At 38.0% G+C, this 13,378-nt stretch overlaps 1 protein-coding gene across 2 annotated transcripts in view; it reads right to left on the bottom strand.

Moving 5' to 3' along the window:
- Window positions 1-13,378, bottom strand: part of lft (Limb expression 1 family member lowfat) — a 180,206-nt gene that overhangs the window by 54,071 nt on the left and 112,757 nt on the right. The window lies entirely within an intron of this gene.

Raw genomic sequence — 13,378 nt, 5'->3', positions numbered from 1 at the left:
GAATAACAAAGTATCTTCTTCATCTACATCACCTATTAGTAGTTTTTCACAAGAAAGAACTGTTCTGAGTTCTGAACACGAAAAGGTAGGTAGGAATGTTTACTAAAGTTATATACTGTGTTTTTGTCAATTTGGTTCCTTAGTTTCAATCAGTGACTGCGATTTTGTCCGGTATTACCGTAATGACAATCCTGGAACAGATGTTGATTGGAGAAAGGAAGGTTTATCACCCCGGCTAACGCACTCTTGGACACCTCTCTCATTTGAAAGGAAAGAAACTCGAGTTCTATTGGTTCGCCGCGTGGATTTTAGTACCTTGTTGGGAAATAGAAATGGCAACACTGCTTGATGCGAGTTCAGACTCGCAACAAAAGGTGCAAATGGAAAAATTTTTACTTGCCAAGTTACTTTGTGGCAAGATAATTCATTGCATGACCGGAAGGTCCCGAATGGGAAGTAAATTACACCGTAATCACACAGTGTAAGCTACGGAATTCCTTCACAGTTAAACAACAGAACACCCTCTTCTCGGTTCTCGTGCGAGGACAGAACAAGATCTGCAACGATGCCCCCACGCGCCGTGCAATCCATCATTAACCAAACAAAACTTCTCCCAGAAGAACTTCACGTCGTGCGTTCTGCGGTTTCTCCGGTGAGCTCGGTGTTTCAACACAATTACGCTACCTTTCAAACGCTAATTTGAAGACTGTCATTAATATTGATTACATTGACAAGAGAATTTTTGCGGCCAGCCAGCTCAGCTGCAGGAAGAGACCATGACCTCTAATGAACTCGCAGCAGCGCCGCCCTTCCACTGGAAACTAGACCTTGTCAATCCGCCTCGCCCGATATTAATTTTTCAGACGAACCAGTCCACTGATTAATTCGTATTAGCAACAGGAATCGACAAGGCAGGCTCTTTTGCTGGGGAGGTTATGCCCCAAATGATGCTCTCTGTAGAAGCTCGTGATAACGCTTGACTTGAGTTGCGCACAACAGCGCTACTGCATATCTTACCACTTGCCTCCGGTGGTAGAGGACATATGAAGACCTCGCAAAGAACCGGAGGGGTATTGCGTAAGTCGATGGAAACTTTCATTCTTACAGCCACTTAACCTTTCTTTTCTTCCCCCATTCTCCCCCGTAGCATTATGGGTAGGTTTGTTGCTAAGTTTTGCAAAGTAGAGGTTACTGGATTCAACAATTGACTTTGCCAGATATGACGACCCTGCCCCATCTCTCCTTCTGCCGAACCACAGCGAGTGCCGTATAGTTGACCGTACAAAGCGTTGCCACATCATGTTCCTCTCCTCCCCTGTCTTATACGCTATGGAAAGTTAAAGGGTACAGTATGGAGCATTATGGGCTTCTACTTTTGAGATCAACACCCTCAAATAAGGACCGAACCGTACGGAGATGGACTTCCTACTGCAGTACCCTAGTTGGCGCTGAACTTTCTCTGACAAGACGCTCGGTGTTTACGAGACTTTTGTAAGCTCATGTGCAATACTCGAAAACCAAAAGTATTTTGTGTGACTTACTCAGATATACGAAGCGGTATCTACCTGATAGGTCATATATTTTCTATCGTACTTGAAAATAAAATCTATTTATGACAACAGTCAATCTATGCAGCCGTAGTTGCATAAGTTTTTCGAGGGTTTGCAACGTCTAATCGACACATTAAAAACAGAAAAAAAGTTATTTAGAAAAATTGATTCATTTAATGATCTCTTATAAGTTTTAAAAGTTTCTTGTGGTGACACACTGTATATATACGACACATTGCTTATATTGTGAGATTCGGGACTAGTCCGAAGCGGGTGTCGATAAATCGAGAGAACGAGAAGAAGACAGGTACTTACATCTCGAGACGAGATGGAGAACGAACCAAAGGAGACGAGATCGTCAAATCTCGTCTCGTTTCAACAGCATCCCTAATTAGTAACTTAATTCAAAAACCTATAAGCAGTGAAGTATCATTTTGCCGGTTTCTGAGTTTCTTTTTAAGTTCACTTTATGCACAGAAAGGCTAATCGGAACTAGACCTACAGTTTAAAGTGGGATACGAACCACTATGTGCCTCCACCGGGTATCGAACCCGAAACAAGGTGACGACATTACCACTACGCAATCGGGGAGGTATTTATTTACTGCGGAATGACGATAGTACCAAGATAGGAGGAGAACGTTGAGATATTGACTTTTTTTAATTTGTAAGACTTTTATTTATTTTATTTATCATAGCGTATTCGAACCTAGGACTATAAATAGGTCAAAGCGGCATGTTTTTGTTAAAATATCCATCCAACTCTCTTAGATTCCTTGGGGTGTAAGGGGTGACACTTTCCAAATACACCCGAATCCAAGTGTCAACTTCACTTCAACGTAGTACACCCTGGACTGCATTTTGCAGACTAACGAGGCTCTGGCGTATGGACCCATTGTAAGTATAGTCCTCCATGGGACTTGTGTGCTATAAATTTGTGTTCGTGACTGTCCTTTCAACCATTTCATCTAATCACCATTCATCCTCATCTTCACAATTAGCCAAAAGTGGCAGAAACGCGAAGTAAAATAAATCTCAATCAAATCACTCTTAGATTCCTTTTTCACCCTCCATATCCAACGAAAGGGACATCCTCGAATGATGTGCAATGTGTTAATTTGTTGTGTAACGTAGATTGCCTAACTGCAAGGGTTAAGGGGGGGGGGTATTCTTATTTTGACTCATCCTTTAACCCAATCCTGTTCGTGACTGTGCCTACACCGTGGCAGGCTCGCTTACGACTCTTGATCACTAACTACTGCTACATGTGCATAAAAGAAGATGTTTATTATTAGCGGAGAATCCTGTCCAACCGCTACATGACGTCACATACAAGATGATCCAAGGAAGTTGCAGCCACCCTTTGGCTGTTCTCAGCAGCAGTTCCGAAATCCCTCCCCCTCCCCCCTACGTCTCTTCCCTTTTTGTTTTTATGTTCTTTTCGCCCTCTCGACATCCAACCTCGCCTTAGACCACTTTGTAGCCAGATTGTTCCAATGGCCCTCATGCAGGTCGTAAATGACCTACCCGGCACACGCTGAACCATGTAATCTAAAGAGCTCGAGTGGCCTCCCTAATTCCTACTGGGAAAAGACTACACCAGCGCCACGTTGCGAAGGAAGAAAACGACCGTCTTTCCCATCCTTTCTTGACCTGAGATCCGGCAGGTCACTAGGCCCTGAAGCCTTTGGTCGCGAGTAATAGTAGTCATAAATAGGATTACAGGTCTCATCATCGATTGTATTTCAGAATATGTCAGAAGGAGTGCTTTGGTCTGGATAGTGAGGGGGAGGGTCGAAAACTTTTGTTGAGGATTCACTCGCCAATCATTTTCTTCAGTTCCCCATTCAGTTAGGTACTTTGTACGGGTCTCTGGTTCATACCTGCTCTGGCCTTGAATCCCCTCTACAGTACCATAATAAGGGTTTGTTGGTAATCAAGTAATATATATATTTTTTTCAATTTATTGGTGCTGTTCTGTGAGATGTTCCAACATATTGAGCCGACCTTCTTGGCAGAGTAGTTAGCAATCGAATCCCGGCCTTGGCATGGTTTTTCTTTGTGAGTGTGCCTTCATCAATTTCATCATATCATCACTCATCCTCATCTTCGCGATCAGCCAAAAGCGGCCAAAGAGAGAAGTAAAATTAACCAAATCAAAATCAACATATTGAGAAGAGAAGAGTCAGGTTGAGTCCTCGGTGGAGACACTTTGCACAATTGTTCTTTAAACTGTAGGCCCAGTTTCGATTAGCGTATGTGAGCATAAAAGAGCCAGCCAAAGTTGTAACGTCCGCTGTCAATCAAGCCCCCCAGGCCGCTTTATTACAGGGCATATACGTATAGTAACTTACCTATCATACTGTTTCGCAAGATCTGAAGCTATTTCTATTCATTTTCTTGGCTTTCTATACCGAATCTCTTTTGAGAAAATTGAACTCCGTGGTACTAAAGGGCATTTTAAGAGCCGGTCCTAGTAGTGGGCAACACTGTTGGACATTCAAATCAATCCATCAATACAAGACGCTTGGATACAAGACTGTTGAAATTGGCTCCCAGTGATAGGTCATTTGCGATGTCTTCATGTACCATTATGAAAATACGATACAAGTGTAGTAATTCACGTCTCCATGTTCTTACAAAAATTTTCCTTATTTCATGTTCCTCCAGCGTCTACTTTCTCTTGTTTCGCGGTTTACTTTCCACGGCTGTCTGATAGACACGAATTGAAAGCATAAGAGAGGTGTTTGCTCTACTCGTTGCGCTTATGTGTTGACATATGAAGGCGCATTGTGGTGCTACCAATTAACAGTCTTTTCTAATAATGAGGGTGGACGGTTCAAGGAGATTCACACTACCCAAATGAGGAGAGGTGTAATTTGTAATGATTTACAGCCAAGTCAAAGCTTAGACCTCTTAGCATGTCCGTTTGTCACTTGTTTATCACGTCAGAAAATGTGATCACGAAATTAGCACATATTTCTGAGATGTCTATTTAGTCATGGAGATTTTCCATAAGGAACCCTGAAAAACAGAGATTAACTTCGAATCTCGGTTAACGCGTATTTTATTGTTATTATTTCTCATGGGCGTCGGGAGGGGAGTCGAACAGTTCACTCGACGACCCCCCTTGAAATTGGCATCATTCATATCAAGTTTAAAAATCAGAAAGCTCATTTTCATTGTTAATAACAGAAATAAAGTTCATTTAGTTAGTATTTGAACAGAATAACCTAAGTAAAAACTGCATTGGATCGAAAAAAATTATTGATAAATACAGGAACCAGATTGTATTTTCATATTCTAACATTTATTCCAAAATATAAATGGCTCCACAGTTTTCAAAATCGCAAAAAAATATAGTATTAGGTGAGATGTCACAATATAAACCTTATGAGTAAAATTTCCCCCAACTATTATATCCGTTTCTTGAATGAGGTATGCAAAAGTTAATAACAAAATACAATGACTGTGACTTTCAGAACACTAACTGTATAAAATTTAAAATAATAATAATAATAATGAAAAACAGTTTTGTTGGATATTCACTCTCACGCATTTGTTGGATCGAGTCTCCCCGTTTTAGTAATAATAATAATAATATTTGGAACAAAATTTGTTTATTTTATTACTTTATAATATTTATTATTGCATAATAATAATTATATTTTCCATTTCTTATCTACTTTTATTATTGTTATTTCTACTGTTCCTAGTTTTATCATTGGCCCAACTCCCCCCCCCTCCCGCAAAAATTTCTGGCGACGCCCATGTTAGTTCTTTCTCTCTATATATCCCTGCACAAATGCACACTTTTATCTCAGCGTAAACGGGACATGAAATAGTTTTAAGATACCTCTACAAGGTGATACTTTTATAATTTATAACGTACATTTTTGGTACCACTTATTATTATTATTGATAATTACTTCTTGCTTTCAAGAAAATGTTGGTTTTCTCTTCATAGACGTAATTTGGCGGGGGTACTTGCCTCCCTCATCCCCAACAAAATTGCAAGTTCATTAAAATTTACAAGTTAATGGTACTTTTGTTAACCTCTTCGGACCGGAGAAGCAAAGTAATGACTATTTTTTTTGGTTAACAGTTATTTAGCCAAATTGATTCTGTTCCTACCTCCAAAGTTAAGCCTTAAGTTCGATTCTGCGCCTCTAAAGTTGGGTTCCAAGTTACGCCCATGGTTTTCTATACCTAATAATGAGGGAAGGGATTTTAAGGTGTAAAATTATAGTCTGGAAAGGAGAATAATGTTCTGAAAAAATGTTTTCAAAAAGTTGCAAAAAAGGTGCTGATAAAACGTCTTTATTCAATGCTCTCTTTTTCTGCGCCTTCTGTATATAATGCGCGCGAAACGCATAGAGAGAACTGTGGTTTTGCCAAATAGTTTTTGTTTCTTTCGCGGGTTTTGCTACATTATCTTGGGAACTATTTGGGCTGCAATGATTACATTATAACGTTTTATAGCTCTCGTTTTGCTATACGAAATGAGACTGTAGGATTTTATGTAGCTGCTCAAGAAAATATTTTTTTTAACAAGACATGAAAAAAAGAACGGAAAAGGGTGCTGAAGCATGAGAAGAGGGGGAGGGGGAATAAAAGGGGATAAATGTTTTAATCTCACGAAAAGGTGCAACAAAGTGTGTTCATTTTTCTTGATTTCATGTCCTAAATATATATATATATATATATATATATATATATATATATATATATATCAAACGATCGCTATGAAAACAGCTATATTTTTGGAAAGGTGCTGCACCTTAAAATCCCTTCCCTACTAACAATACATTTCAACTGATTTCTGAAAACCTGTTGCATATGAGAGGTTTGGTTTTAGGGTAGACTATGTTATATGGGCGATGGATATTTCCTGCCTTGATGCAATTCCTCACTGAATTCCCTCGGCATCTGTATGAATGTTGAAGAGAATCAGTAATGGAAGCAATGTAAAATGCGCTTTCATAACACGATCGAAAATTATTGAACACGTGAATTTATAAGAAAAAAACGAATAGCCTAGAAATCCATTATTATTATTATTATTGAAGAAGTTAATCAATATCTTTGTCGCTTGAAAGACTTTTATGCTTTGATAGCCACAATATTGTCGTTGTGAATTTCCACTTGTCATGTCTGCTGGAAAACCAAGCAAGCGTACAACTTTTTTTGTAATGCGTAGAATGTCAGCGTGGATGTGCGTGTTTTTGTGAATGAGGAATGCGTACGAGTTGAGAATTCCCTCACAACCGTCTCATGAGACGACAGCTTCCTCTACTTGACCTTGAACATTGTTGCACGCCAATCAGCAGAGAAAATGTGACTCCCCGCCCATCATTATTTCTGGGTCATTGTGACGTAACCTTCCATAACCTTCACCTTCAATGATGCGAAAGAAAGAAGACATATTGTTATCGTGTAGCGAAAGTATTATTAATCTGGTACGTTTTGTGCTATTTTCGCGTCGAATTTTCTTGCCGCGGTTTTACTTAATTACAGTGCTTACAGAAACAAAAGTGTTGCAGGTCTCTCTATTTCTGCGAAACCAAGAATTGTTAGTTCGAATATACGTTAACTTCACTGTATATAATATAGGTGTAAAACCAATAAAAACAAACAAGAACTACCAATGATAAAAGTAGAATCGTTGTCAACTTTCTGGATGAACTGTATTGTTTGAATGAAATGAAAAGAGTTTTGAATGTTCAGCTCAACACTGAAATCTGTAATGTGTCCGACCATTTTCCAAAACCAATGTTCAAATCGCAACTGTGGACGTGGCTAATACGGGTCGGACTGATGCGACTTGTTGAAGTCTGCAACGACTTCCGTAAAGAAAGTAGATGGTTCCTTTCTTTCATTTCAGAATTGAATTCAACATTTGCCATTGAATCAAGTAGAACCCTAGATTAGTGCTAAAACAGGTTATAATATGCAGATGGAACCAATAGTTATCCAAATATCAATTACATACGAAGAGATGAAACTGATAATTCGCTGGCAAAAAAGCGTAGTACTTTCTCAGTAGTTTCATTGTGAACGTTCAATTGAGATATGTAATAGTAAAGTGTAGATCCAGAACAAACAACTCATACTTGAGGTGACGTAAATTTGTCTTCACTTTTCCTTGAATCTCACAGAAATCGATCTAACCGTTGGGATCTACTCATGGCAACACTATTAAGTAGATATCCATATCTTATTTTTTCAAGTTTCGATCCCCGGCCGGTTCAAATCCGGGAACTTTTCTAACGTTGGAAGCGGCCCCGGCGCCCACCCAGCGTCGAATGACATGGGTAAGGGGAAACCCTGGGGGGTAAAGGCGGTCAGGGGCGTGATGCTGATCACATCACCCTTACTCACGACCGGATCAAGAAAGTGTGGGGCGTTACCCCCACACCTCCTATACGCCTTCATGGCATGGTGATAAGCACAGGGGAGCACTTTACTTTTTTTTATTATTATTATTGTCCAAAGTTTTGCGTCGTTGTTCTAACTCTTTAGTTTTATCGCAGCCAGCAATGTATCTATATTGCTAAAAAAACATTGCGAAATTAATTATACCCAGTTTATAACCTAAATTCTTCCAAACAACGTTATGTGATCACTGACACACTCACTCATACAGTAGGAATTTCAACATTGGATGTGCAATACGCCCGAAAGACAATTGTTCATAAAGTTCAGCTGGAACTTCGAATATTTGTAATGTTGAATGACATTAGTATCATGAACAATTAAATTAATTTCTTGTTATAAAAATTCTAACAGTGAAACCAACACAAAAATTCTACTAGGACCCTTTCGAAACGGATGTAATTTTCGGTACTCCAAATATTGTGCATTAGAAAGTGACTGAATTTGCAAAATTTAACGGCTGGTGTTCGACAATATCGCCGATAAATACAGAAAAGAAGATATGGAATAGACCAGAATATGTACTTAGTAGGAACACAGAGGGAGGGGTACAAAGGTTCCACTATCCAGACAGACACACACACACACACACACACACACACACACACACACACACACACACGCATACGCATACATGCATAGGGCTGAGTATCCCAAATGTAAGGTAACTGACTACACGTCCCATATTAGCTGGGGCAGTCCCCTTTTTTTGAGTCTGTCCCGATTTTTGAAACGTGAAACGGGACGACAAAATATCCCTTTTTGTGACAATGACTTATCGGTAGAGTTCCGATTTGTATGTAATTACATAGTATTCTATTCCTTTCTAGATACATAACTTGAACAGGAAAATGTCAACGAATTATGTAACTGACATGATTTTGCATAAGTTTTATGTTACATATTTTTACATATTTGCCAGGATATTACATATTTTTCACATTTTATAATTTACATAAAACAACATATTTCGATAATTTTTTCCTATCTTCATCCTTTTTCCTGTATTTTCGATCTCTGAAACATGATTTAGAAAATTTGTAGCTCATGTGGTGTCATATTTTCTGATCTAAGAGATGCATAGTGCTTACTGTCACCTAAATTTGACTGCCAAGTCGAAAGACAGGCTGAAGATAAAAAAAAATACGGGAACAGTTATTTATCGAAAGATTCTGGAGTTTCTCCCCCCCCTTTTTTTTTTCTGGTTACATATTTTCGTTTCGCTTTTAGGTTTAGGCAAAGCACCTACAGGGAGGTTATTTCAGTCGTTTACCGTCAGAGCATCGGCCGCCGAGCGGACCCTTCATGCAACAGGTCCCGGCAAATTGACTTACAGGAAGTCCGTAACAGAAACCGTTTGTTTTGTAATGTTTCCACTTTTCACAACTACAGTTACAATTACAATTGAAATAAGCACGTACCTTGTCGCAAGGATGCTGGAAAAGGTATCCTCCCAAATACAAATATTTCTGGCACCTTATTTCTGACATCTAATCTTAGATTAGACATCGCTACTTTATCCTCAGTTGACAGAAAGGGAAGACAGCATTCCGGCGCATAAAGCAAACCGAAAGCGTAAAATGATATTTAAAAGTAATAATAATGATGATCACTAACCTCCTGTGTTATAAGAGATGTTGAAAATGACTTATGGGCATAGAATTACTGCAACAATACACCTTCTCTACTATTACTATGAACTATGGCATTGTTGGGTAGAAATTATTCCACATTTCAATATCAACAATGTGCCATATTCCAATTTTCTTAAAACATTTGAGTTTCTTCTCTGTTTACCTGGAATTAATACCCCCACTAAAGAGTGTTTTCGCAGATGAATGATTTGTGGACAAGTGACATGAATGCACTTTCAGTACAAATTTTGAAACCTAAGTTGATTAATGCGATAAACTTTAATCACACGTGTGTGCAAACTTTTACGAAATGTTATTTGATAGGAAGACTGAAGAAGATCCATCGGCAATATATCAATGAATTATTCTAATTCTAAAGGACTGCTTGGTTGGAGTGCAGTCCATGTCACCATATTATGTAAGTTATTTACAAAGTATTTATTTACTTAGTTTTCAAACATAAATAGTTATGACGAGACAGTTTTTATATTAAAATTGTACATTTCCTTCAGGAAAATATGAAAAATGTCCCGTTTTGTTGTTATAAAAATCAGGTCACCTTACCCAAATGCCCATTCTCTGTAGGCCCTTGTTATTATGCCCTAAACAGACAAAATAACTGATTAGCATTTCATCGAAAAGAAATCTGAAATGAGAAGAGCAATGCAAATGCTCAATACCTCGCGGTAACTAAAAGAAAAAAGAATAAAAAAAATGGTGATGATAGCAGCATTTTGAGCAATGAGAAAAAAATGTTCCGCAAAAAGTTATCCGCCACTATCTTAGAGAGCAGGTTGGATGGGGGTTACACCTGACAAACAGACAAACAAAGGAAAATACGAAGACTACACTCTTGACAATGCTGGAGAGAAGAGAAGCAAGAAAGGGAGAGAGGAGAAAAAACAGTGCTGGAGGCATGATTATCTAATTAAGCGGCGGAAGTTGTACGGTATTCTGTGAACTGTTGAGCTGCTTTGTCTGGAATTTCCGGTTGCAGAATGTTTTCTTTTGGAGGCACTGAATAATGTTGGCACAAAGGTTCTCAGATTTTACGATAAATGCTAGTTTTCCTGTTTCTCCAATTAGCTAGTTAATCCAGAAGACTCCACGAAGCTGTTCGTACGAAACAACACAAAAAACGGAGAATTAATATGATCGATGGGAAGAACAAAAATCTTTGACAAAAAGCGTGAATTTCTAGTTTATTTTTTTTTCAGAGCAATCAACATACTAGGTACACTTTTATGTAAAGCAGTCTGGTCATACTAATAAAACGAGGAAGTTTATAACTGTATAGTCAAAGGTACCCACAGGGGGTGGGGGGGGACAAGTGCTTCCCCTGAGATATCTATCTGGAAAGACATTATAAAATTCGAATGGTGAAATTGCAGCGTGAGAACATGAACGAGGGGTGCCATGAAAGAGAGCAGATTAAGTGGTCTCTAATACATGATCCTTTTTGAGATTTTTTAACTGGAGTGAAAAAGCATCACCCCACGTTCCCCCGCATTTTGAGGACTGCTACCCCCCCCCCCCCCCGGGCGGCCTTGCCGTTCACATTAAACATTCACCCTGTGCTCCGATCTGTTGACCTTTTATGAGAAATAGGCTATCAAGTGTAGCAATTACTAATGGAAATTTATGAAAAATTGCCGTTTGATCAACACTTGCTAATGAGGGTAAAGGGAAAGAAATATATCTGCACCAAAATTAAGTAATAATGATTAGTAATCGAAATGTAATGACTCAATGTTTGTTGTTATTGATATGAGTATCTATCATGCATGTGTCAAGAACGATGGCCTCAACGATGATGTGATGGTTAATCTTATCTAATTATCTTAAGGTAATTATGCCAAGTTATGTTTTAAAAAATTGTGGATAATTTCCATAATAATCAGTTAGGATTTTGAGAACAATTGTTTGTACGAATACATGTTTGTGATTTTTATTTAAAACCACATGCATGACCAAATATTATTGTACATGTAAAGAATACGTCCATATTAACTTTGCATTTGTCAAATAAACAGGCGCACTGTTAAAAATGACATCCACAAGTAAATAAATTAATATATTATTCACATGTTATTTTCTCAGGCTCGAACAAACTCTTCTGACATTCTCACAATTTAATAAATCGGAGTAATCTTTTTCTACTGATTGTAGTATGCCACTTGTATTTGTATTACAGGCAAAACACGTAAATTGTGTTAAGCTTTTAAACCAACTTTGAAATAAATGGGAAATATTTTCTTACGTAGCACGGTAGCAATGATAGCGGAAGTATACAGACAATACTCGTGAAAGTATTCAAAGTCTGTTACGTTTGACTATTCGATTGGATCAAAAATGGTTAATTTATTTTTATTTTTCAGTATTATCGTACGTGGCTAATATCTTCAAAAAGTTTCGTTATCCCAGTCCTAGTCAGAAAAAAACAGCATAGGTAGAGCAAACAATGTCAGATGCAATTCACGTTGACCTAATTAATTCACAAAAAGTGTATGGAGAAGATTAAAATACTGGTAGCATTTCGATTTATCCTATGTACGATGTTTCTCATTTTCAGGTTTGAAGAGCGACTTTCCAAATACCATTCCAAGCAGTGTGAATCAACAAAATGGAAGATACAGGTGAGTAGTATTATTGTAATCTTTCCTCCCCCCCCCCCTTATGTTCAATGTAGAACAAGTAAATAGAAGATATGATTGAAAAATTGCTATATATCTAAGCATACGTGTATAAAGAAGGCTATAATCGTTTAGTTCTATGTATTCGTCAATCGAGTTATAAACTTAAATGTGATTCTTCAGCACATATTCTTGGTGCGCAAGTCTTAACCGAAGAAAATTGCTAATACTTTTTCCATTCGGGACTTTAGAAAGCAAAGGTTCTGTTACCCCATCGAAATCGTCCATAGCAGCAACATATTAATGGTTCAAGTTAAAATACGAGTTATTTCAACAATTTATCTTGCGACCGTCATTTCTAAACTTCAATTCTATGTTGGTACGAGTTCACCGAATATAAACACAAGACAGCATAGATCTCTAACTTTCCTATAGAAACGATTGTTGAAGAGGTACTTGGGTATTAGGTAATTTTTCGAGGGGGGAATGAAGATTCTAGAGTAATTTTTCTGGCGAATAACCTTAAGACACTTTGTAAAATTGTCTGGTAAAAAGCTAAGTAAGAGAAACAATGTCTCTCATAGATAGCGTCAGCAATATTAGATTTGTAGATACGTTTATAATGCAATAAAGTTGGGCCAGGAAAGTTTCTTTAAAAAGAGGACACGCAAGGAATTTTTGTTATTTACCTGCCTCATGAACAGGAAAGTCCTCCAAAACTGAAACTGTGAAACAATCGCCATATTGGAAAATGGCGGCCAACTGAAGATTGAAAGGCGAGAAAAGTTTATTATGGCGGAAACGGTAAGTTTGTCCCCTATTTCCAACTCATGATTTTGTCACTTTATTTTAATTTGCGATTTTGTCCCTTATTTTCAAATTGCGATTTTGTCTTTTATTTTCATTTTGCGATTTTTGTCTCTCATTTTCAACTTGTGATTTTGTCCCTTATTTTCATCTTGACTATCTGACAACTCTGATCATATCAAGCAGTAGGGTGCTGAGGCATTACGTACGGAAAGGAGAGATCTGGAATATGCAACAAGTTTTGTTCAAAGAAAGGAAAGAAATGGATCACATCACCAACTGTTGTCAGTTTGTCATGCATGACAACGATGAATATCATA

The sequence above is a fragment of the Lepisma saccharinum genome, chromosome 1, assembly GCF_977018435.1.
Source record: "Lepisma saccharinum chromosome 1, izLepSacc3.1, whole genome shotgun sequence".
Classification (NCBI taxonomy): domain Eukaryota; kingdom Metazoa; phylum Arthropoda; class Insecta; order Zygentoma; family Lepismatidae; genus Lepisma; species Lepisma saccharinum.
This window is presented reverse-complemented; position numbering and strand designations above follow the sequence as displayed.